Here is a 10,174-nt window from a genome sequence, read left to right on the forward strand (position 1 = left end):
TCATCCATCTATATACCCATGTATTTCTCCTGTCTACATATCTACCTAGTTACTCCTCTGCCTGTCTGTCTTTCTGTTCTTTCTCGTGTCCTATACAGTATCTGTTATATTATTAAGTACTTAAATGTTTACGGGTTGACAGATTTTCAGATGGTGTCTATAGGACCTGAGAGATATACAGCCGGCTAGCCTTGCTGCTGCTACCGCCGCCTTCCAGAAGCCACTGAACGCCCATCTCTCTGCCTCCATTGCCACTGACTCCAGACACAGAGTATTCAGTCTCAGATAAAAATGAGCTGGTGTATGAGGCCAAATTGGCTGAGAAGGCGGAGGGAAGGAATGAAAAGGCAGCCTGCATGAAGTCTATAATTGAACAAGTTGCTGAATTATTCAACGAGAAGAGGAAGCTTCTCTCTGTTGCTTACAAAAATGTCACAAGGGCCCAAAGGTCATCTTGGAGGGTCGTTTCAAATATGAAGCAAAAGATGGAAGAAAAGCTGAGAAAAATAGTAAATGGCAGGAAAATACAGAAAGAAAATTGAGACCCACGATGTACTGTCTCTATTAGAAAAATTATTGATTCCTAAAGCTTCACAAGCAGAAAGCAAAGTTTTCTATTAGAAAATAAAAGGAGACTGTTCTTTGACTGAGGTGGCTGCCAGTGATGAGAAGAAAGGAACAGCCACCGATCACTCACAAAGAGCATATTGGGAGGCCTTGAAATCGGCCCCAAGCAGATGCAATCAGTGCTTCCTAGAAGATTGGATCTGCCCTTCTCTATGCTCTATTAGAATTCTCCAGAGAAAGCCTGCTCACTTGCAAAATCAGCTTGGATGAAGCCATTGCTAGACTCGATTGTTAAGTGAGGAACTGTACAAAGGCAAAAGCTAATAATGCAATTACTGAGAGATGGCTTGAATATCATAGAGCTAAGGAAGCGGCAGGCAGGAGGAGGGGAGAATTAACCAGCCTCCAGCTTTTGTCAGCCTCATTCTAACATTTATTCAGTAGACCATTAGTCATCCGGACTGTACCACAAATAGTTTTTGTTTATGATTTTTGACAAGTTAATGTTACTTCTTTGGGGATTTTTGTATTTCCCATGTGGTTTTTATACTTAATATAAGGGGAGTGGAGCCAGTTAACATGTGGGGATTTGTCTTGCTGGAAAAGGGGAGGAGTGGAATTTTTATGCATGTTTTACTGGTCTGTCATAGTACTCGGGACACATCGTATGTCTCACGAGGTTTATATTAAAACAGCTTTAGTATCCATGTTGGCCTGTCATGGTGGGAGGAGGGGGAGGAGGGCTAATTGGTTCCAACCTTCAGTGTCGTTATTGTGGTTACTTTAGAGCTGGAGCACTCATGGCCGTGGTAAAAACAGATGTCCCGCAGAGATTACGTGTCATTCCATGTGTATCTGGGGAATACACAATCCCAACATGGACATCTTTATGATTGCAATTGCGAAAATGGCCCTTAAGACAAAGTTTTAGCCCAGTCATTTTATTCTGGAGCTATACAGAAACGATTCACATTGCATTATTAGTAAAGTTGCCTGCTTTCATTGCTTTTGTCACCCTTATTTTATTTGTATTTAGATGTTAGGGGCCAAGTAGATGGCACAGGGTATGGAGCACAGTTTGTGGACTCAAGAAGCCCCAAGTTTTAAATTTGGCTTCAGATATTTACAAGCTGTGTGACTCTAGGAAAGTCACTTAACCCTGATTGCCTCAAAATAGGTTTAAAAGGTTTAGGTAGCCTAAGAACAAACGTACAGGTAAAGTTATAGTAATAATGAAGTTTTGATAAGTGTAGAAATAGGTTTAAAAGAACTATATATGTTTAACTATATTGGATTACTTGCTGTCTAGGGAAGGGTGGGAGGGAGGGAGAAAATTTAGAAGCACAAGGTTTTGCAAGGATGAATGGTGAAAACTTTGCATGTATTTTGAAAAATAAAAAGCTATTATTAAAAAATAAAATAAAAGGAAGAAATATGCTGTCGATTACCACAAAAAAGCATTGCTTGATTTTTATAGTCACTGTATAGCAAGCACAGCAATGACAAACCAGGTTTTTAACTTTTTTTTAGTTATTTTTATTTTTTGTGATTTTTTTTAATACTTGCCTAACATTTGCATACTATAAAAAATAGTTAACACATAAATATGAGATGATGGCTAGCTTTGTTTAATTTCTTACAAAATTTTCCGGAACAATCCAAGAATAATTATTAAGAACATGTGTGATCTAAGTGAAACAGAAGTTTTATGAATGGGTTCTTCAACTACTTTCCCTTCAGATTTTCATGTAAATCAAATCTTTAGTTCTGAAATTCCTCTGAAGGCAGTTGTTCAATTTGAAGACTTATTTCTCACTTGATAGCTATAATGGGCTTAAATAACTAAACAAGTTTATATACAAAATTATCAAAAGTTCTATGTGTTTCAGATTGCTCCAAACATTATTCTTCTTGATACCTCCCTGATTTTCAGTTTCTCCTTTAAAACAAAAAGGTAAAGGCAGCTAGGTGGATTGTGGAGAGAGCAATGGATCTGAGTTCAAATATGAGCTCAGAGATTTGGTATTATTAGCTCTATGGTCACAGATTAATCACAAAAGAAAGAAAGGAGGAAAGGAAGGAAGGAAGAAAGAAAGAGGGAGAAAAAGAAAGAGGAAAAGAAAAAGAGGAAAAAAGGTAATGGTCTGAATAAAATTGTGTTCTACTTAAATTTTTGGTATGACATATTTTTTAATTTATAGAAGCTATTAATTTCATGGTCTGTGATAACATTGATTAGCTCTCAGGTTTGTGCTTCCAAAGTCTCTTTTTAAAAATATTTATTGCTACTCTTATAGTTTGTCTTGGATTTTAAACCCATGATCCAATTTGTCCGGTATACCTTTTAGCCTTTTCTCTTTCTGCCTTGTCACCAGCCACACTCTTTGTGGGACACAGGCACTGCACGTCATTGTCCCTTTTAAAATGTGAACTTTCTGATCATAAAAAAGGAAAAAGGACCCACATGTGCAAAAATGTTTGTGGCAGCCCTTTTTGTAGTGGCAAGGAACTGGAAATTGAGTGGATGCCCATCAGTTGGGGAATGGCTGAATAAATTATATCATATGATCTGATTTTTTCTTGTGCAATTTGATAACTGTGGAAATATGTATAGAAGAATTGTTCATGTTTAACATATATTAGATTACTTGGTGCCTAGGGGAGGGAGTGGGGGAAGGGGGGAGAGGAAAATTTGGAACACAAGGTTTTTGCAAGGGTGAATGTTGAAAACTATGCATATATTTTGAAAATAAAAAAAAAGCTTTTAAAAATTCTATGGCTCCATTCTGAATGGAGGAGTCAATACTTTTGTGTTATAAGTTTTCATATAAGTCACTTAGATGATTAAGGAGTTCAGGTAGCAAATCCTTTTATATTGTTCAAATGCTCTTCCAAGATCATGAAAAGACTGGGGTTGGTCCTAATCAAATACTGACAGTCCACAGATGGCCACCAATTGCAGGACGTACTTTTATTTTTTTTTACTTTTCAGATGTCTATGAGTATCTTTTTTTTTAATTATAGCTTTTTATCTACAAGTTATATGCATGGGCAATTTTACAGCATTGACATTTGCCAAACCTTTTGTTCCAATTTTTCCCCTCCTTCCCCCCCATCTCCTGTCCCTGATGGCAGGTTGATCAATACATGTTAAGTACATTAAAGCATCTAAGGACATACTTTTAATATGTTATCTACATCCTTGGTGATCTTAAATCTCTTAATTTTTTTTATTTAAAAAATTTTTAATATACTATTTTTAAAAATTGCATATAAGAATAGTTTTCAACATTCATTTTTGTAATATTTTGAGTTACCCAAAGGACTGCAGAACTGTGCATACCCTTTGATCCAGCAGCGTCTCTACTTGGTCTGTAAACCAAAGAGATCATAAAAAAGGGGAGAGGACCCACATGTGCAAAAATGTTTGTGGCAGCTCTTTTTGTAGTGGCAAAAACTGAAAACTGAGTGGATGTCCATCAGTTGGGGAAGGGCTGAATAAGCTATGGTATATGGATGTTATGGAATACCATTCTTTTATAGGAAATGATTAGCAGGCTCATTTCAGAAAGGCCTGGAGAGATTTACAGGAACTGATGCTGAATGAAATTAGTAGAAACGAAAGAAAAAAAAAACACAAAAGAGGATTGCATGATGATCAACTGTGATGGATTTGGCTCTTTTCAACAATGAGATGATTCAGTCCAATTCCCATAGACTTGTGATGGAGAGAGCCAGAGAGAGGACCATGGGGACTGAATATAGAGCATAACATAGTATTTTTACCTTTTTTGTTGTTTTGTTGTTTGTTTGCTCGTTTTTTCCTCATTTCCCCCCTTTTTGATCTGATTTTTCTTGTGCAGTATGATAAATGTGGAATGATATTTAGAAGAATTGCACATGTTTAATCTATATTGGAATACTTGCTGTCTAGGGGAGGGGGGAAGGTAGGGAGGAAGGGAGAAAAATTTGGAACACATGGTTTTGCAAGGGTGAATGTTGAAAGCTATCTTTGCATGTATTTTGAAAACTAAAAAGCTATTATGAAAATTTTTCTTTATCTAGGGTTGATGTAAGAATCGGTTACATAATTGTGGTATATATTTTGAGCTCCCTTATAAAATTAAAATGAAAAGAAAAATTCTAAAAAAAAATCCCAAGTCCCAAACTTTTTTCTCCCTTTTTTTTTTTTTTTTTTTTTTAATTAAATAACTTTTTATTGACAGAACCTATGCCAGGGTAATTTTTTACAACATTATCCCTTGCACTCACTTCTGTTCCGATTTTTCCCCTCCCTCCCTCCGCCCTCTCCCCAAAGCAGTCCTATACATGTTAAATAGATTACAGTAGATCTTGGATACAATATATGTGTGCAGAACCGAACAATTTTCTTGTTGCTCAGGGAGAATTGGATTTAGAAGGTATAAATAACCTGGGAAGAAGAACAAAAATGCAAGCAGTTTACATTCATTTCCCAGTGTTCTTTCTTTGGGTGTAGCTGCTTCTGTCCATCCTTGATCAACTGAAACTAAGTTAGATCTTGTCTTTGTTGAAGAAATCCAGTTCCATCAGAATACATCCTCATACAGTATCGTTGTTGAGGTATATAACGAGCTCCTGGTTCTGCTCATTTCACTCAGCATCAGTTCATGTAAGTCTCGCCAATCCTCTCTGTATTCATCTTGCTGGTCGTTTCTTACAGAATAATAATATTCCATGACATTCATATACCACAATTTACTCAACCATTCTCCAATTGATGGGCATCCATTCATTTTCCAGCTTCTGGCCACTACAAACAGGGCTGCCACAAACATTTTGGCACATACAGGTCCCTTTCCCTTTTTTAGTATCTCTTTGGGGTATAAGCCCAGTAGTTTTTCTCCCTTTCTTACCTCCTCCCTTCCCCAGACAGCAAGCAATCTGATATAAGTTATATATGTACAATCATTTTAAACAGATTTCCATATCAGTCACGTTGTGAAAGAAAAATCTGAACAAAAAGGAAAAACCACGAGAAGCAAAAAGCAAGCAAGCAAACAAAAAAGTGCGCTTCGATCTGCATTCGGTCTCCACAGTTCTCTCTCTGGATGCTGATGGCATGTTCCATCTCAAGTCTGTTGGAATTGTTTTGAATCAGTGTATTGGTGAGAAGGGCTAAGTTTATCATAATTGCTCATCACATTAAAAAAAATGTAATAGCATTTTATTTTTCCATAACATGCAAAGGTAGTTTTCAACATTTACCTTCACAAAACTTTGCATTCCAAATTTTTCTCCCTGTCCTCCTTGATCCCTCCCTAACAGCAAGCGATCTGATATAGGTTAAATGGATCGTTAAAACAATCTTGCTGCTGCTGTGTCTAATGTTCCCTTGGTTCTGATCATTTCCCTCAGAATCAGTTCATGTAAATCTTTCCAGGCTTGTCTGAAATGAATTTGCTCATTATTTCTTATAGAACAATAATATTCTATTACATTCCTATTCCCTTAATACATTTTAGGTTTATTCTAAATATACTTAACTTTCATCATTCCCCAAAGTCCTAGCCCTTTCATAATCTGTGAAGGTTCTTTATTCAAATGCATCTCTGTCAACTAGTGAAAAATGGTTTGAGTGATATGGCCCTGCACTGTTTCAGCCTCTCTCTCCTGTAACAGTGTTGGATTCTCCTCTACCTCATACTTCCCTGTTCCTCATTCTCTCCTCATTGGTTATTTAGAAAATACTTTCCTTTTACTGGTCCTATAAATTAAGGATTAGCCTCTCATTGGCATTATACTGGTTCTTCCTCTCAAATGACTGTTAAATAAGGATGTGCCCGGAGGTGCTCTAGGCACCTTTGTCTGAGATATAGATCCCTCTTCCATGGCTTCATCCTTCCTGTACATGTTGCTAACCTTGGGCATGGAGGCCACATGCTGAGACTGTATTTTTCTCCTTTCTATAGGAGTGTAAATACCCTTGGATGAGAGCTGTTTATCTACCTTTGGTGTTCTTCACCTTTCCCTGTGAGCTCCAAGAAGCTGTAGGCACGTACAGTGGCCATGTTCCAGGAAACCATCTTGTAGGTGGACTAAACCAGGTTTAAACTTAAAATTTGAGAGCCCTCAAACTGGATGCTAAATTAGGGGAATGTCTACCCCAAGCAAGGGAAAACATCTCTTGGCAGAACAGGTAGATGAGAACAATTTTTCCAACGGCCACAAAGTTAAGCCAAATCACTGGAGCATTTAGGACGTGGTCAGATATCGAAGACGCTAAGGTCATCTGGGGCCATCGCTAGTCATTTTGACTTTTGCCCTGCTACTGGGCTTTGAGGGAGGGAGGCTGACAACTTTGCGCAACTCTGTCTCAATTCCAATTCATGTACAAGTCAAGACCTCCCCCATGGTGTCATTGGGTCCTGTTCCAAAACAAAATATGAACAACAACAACTCAGCAAGAAAATTTATTAGACATCTCTGTGTGGGATGAGGCTTTTCATCTGGTCTCCTTTGCTTCTTCTCATAGGATGTCTAGAAAACAACAGTCACTTGGGACTTGCACTTTAGCCTAGGGAGGATCCTGCACATTTTCAATTTTCAGTCAGAAATCATTGGTGCGGAAGTCAGAATTAATGTTTTCAGGACCTGGTGACTTCTGCCTCTTATCCTATGCTTGCTTCCCAAAGGTAGGCCGATCCCATTCAATGTCTGATAAACCTGTGGTTGGCTCTCCCGTTGCCGGCACTTAATCTATATGTGGCTACCTTGTCTACATCCGCAGCAGAAAATTGGGTAGTTTCTTCAGTTGTGCTCTCTCTGTGACTGACTCCACCAGTGGGACCTCAAGAACCTGTATTATTTTTATTAGGAAAATGGATTCTGCTCATGGTTCCACTTATTGGAAGGATTTCTGTGAGGTTATGCTTTCAAGTTTGGGTGACCTTGTCTTGCTTTGATAACCCAGATGTGACCAGATGTTCTGGAGTAAGCTGAAGACCGGTTTTCGTATATCAATTCCCTTTAGAACACCATCGCCTCTTTCCTATCTTTTGTAGCATCTGCTTACAAACAATTCATTTCTGTTCTTGCATCAGCACAAGGGGTGTCATCTCTGTCGTTCAGTGACCCACGTGCCCATTCTTAGCTTGTGCATTTCTTCAGTTTGCACTGTTCCTCCCCACTCTTGTCCTTCTACTCCACCACAAGATCAGAGGTCTTCTCTGATTTTGCTGAGTGGAATTATCTGGAATTTAGCACTTGCCTCCAGCACATCCTGGTCCCTGCCAAATTGCTCTAGCTTTTGCAACCCTTGTATTTGGGGATTTCAGGGCTGGTACATATATAGAAGATGTCCCTCTTTGGATGTTTATGCTTCCCTCTCCCCTCTTTTATCTGACTCAGTAGCTTGCAAGATCCACAGTGTTGTAATTTGGCTATATGACATACAAATTTAATGATTTTTTCCTCAGCTGTCTTTTCAGAACTAAATTGAGCCTGTGGTTTCTGTGTCAGAGAAATGTAGACCCCAGCACTAGAAAAGACAGGGAGTGTAGTCAGGGACTCTGGAGGCAGAGGGCCCGGCTCTGAGGTTTGACTTGGGGGCAACTATTTCACCTTTCTGCCCTAAATTGTTCCTCTGTAAAACGTGGTTGTTAGTGGTTTCAAACTCATAAAGTGATGGAGGAAAATTGACTTAGAAAACCACAAATTAACTCTATTGCATCCTATTTTTATTCATGTTGTTAAACATGCTTCAATTACATTTTGGGGGGCAATAGTATTTTATGTCTGTGCTTAACTGTAGCTTGCTTGGGGGAGGTGAGAAAGGATGAAAGAGGATAAAGTAAAAAGAACATAGCAAAGACCAAAAGAATCCCTCACAAAGAAGCAAAGGAAAGATGGACACTCATGAATATAATTTCTTTTATTATTATATATGTTTTTACATCTACTGGTCATCCTGCCATCTGGGGTGGGAATGGGGGATAAGAGATGAAAAATTGGAATAAGAGGTTTGGCAATTGTTAATGCTGTAAAGTTACTCATACATATAACCTGTAAATAAAAGGCTATTAAATAAAAAAAATAATAAAAAAATCAAGTCAAAAAAATTATATATGCTTTTACAAAATGGAAATTTATTGTTATATATTTTGAATCCTCCTTGATGTTCTGCTGAACATATAACAATATTTTATTTTCCCTTTCTGTCTTTCTTTTTCTATTGTTTTTTAAATTTTGTATTCAATTTAATAAAAAAAATTTAATTTTTTCAAATTACATTTAAAGATAGTTTTCAATGTTCATTTTTGTAAGATTTTGAGTTTTATTTTTTCTTTCTTCCTTACCTTCCCTTTCCCCAAGATAGCAAGCAATCTGAAGTAGGTTATGTATGTACAATCCTTTGAAACAGATTTCCATATTTCAATTGCATCTTAATCTGGTTCTGACCTCACTCTGGAGTTTTGGAAGCTGATGAAAGTTTGACACCTCAGGATTAGATAATGTCTGAGATCTGTTCCTGTGAGCAATCTATAGTCCTTTGATCCTCTTAGAATTAATTGGTGAATAGGAATCTGAGACCTAATCAATCTTTTCAATACATACCCTGTTTTCCTATTAAAGCTTCCAATCATTTAAGTAATTTCTTTTCTTCAGGGGGAGGCAGCTAGATAGCACAGTGGGTGGAGTAAGAAGTCCGTGAAGAATCCAGTTCCCAGACACATTCTAGCTGTGAGATTCTGGGAAAGTCACTTCCCTGCTGTCTGCCTCAGTTTTCTCATCTGTAAAATGGGGACAACAATAGTATCTACCTCTTGGGACTGTTGTGAATATCAAATAAGATATTTATAAAATGCTTGGCACATACTAAGTGCTCAAAATATGCTTGTGTCTTTCCTTTTTGGGGGGAGGCATTTGAAGATTAAAAAAAATTTTTTTTATTATTTTGATTTGATTTGATTTTCAAAATACATGCAAAGATAGTTTTCTTTTTCTTTCTTTCTTTTTTATTTTGTTGAGGCAATTGGGGTCTGTATCCAAAAAGATCATTAAAAAGGGAAAAGGACCTCCGTGTGCAAAAATGTTTATAATAGCCCTTTTTGTAGTGGCAAGGACCTGGAAAGTGAGTGGATGCCCCTCCAGGCATATATAAACATTTTTGCACATGTAGCTCCTTTTCCCTTTTTAATGATCTTTTTGGATACAGACCCAGTAGAAACACTGCTGGATCAAAGGGGATGCATAGTTTTATAGCCCTTTGGACACAGTTCCAAAGTGCTCTCCAGAATAGCTGGATCGGTTCACAATTCCACCAACAAAGCACTAGTGTCCCAGTTTTCCCACATCTCCTCCAACATTTGTCATTATCCTTTTCCTATTATCTTAGCCAATCTGAGATGTATAGTCTTTCCTTTCTTTAATGATAATTTTCCAAGTACTATTCCTTACTCTTACCACATAAGGAATTTTTGAAAGATCAAATATGTCTGATAATTCACACCAAAAATAGCCTGAAGCCGTTATAGTGGATGATTGTTGGACTTTGAGGCAAAAAGGCTTGGATTGTAATCTTGCTCCAGATACTTCCTATGTATGTGTCCCTGGGGTCTCATCCATA

General features: G+C 37.6%; 1 pseudogene; it reads left to right on the top strand.

The window, feature by feature from the left end:
* Window positions 1-227: 227 nt before the first annotated feature.
* On the top strand, window positions 228-1,247 carry LOC100913416 (annotated as a pseudogene).
* The last annotated feature ends 8,927 nt before the right edge of the window (window positions 1,248-10,174 follow it).

Source organism: Sarcophilus harrisii, chromosome 3 (genome assembly GCF_902635505.1).
Source record: "Sarcophilus harrisii chromosome 3, mSarHar1.11, whole genome shotgun sequence".
In the NCBI taxonomy this organism is placed as follows: Eukaryota; Metazoa; Chordata; class Mammalia; order Dasyuromorphia; family Dasyuridae; genus Sarcophilus; species Sarcophilus harrisii.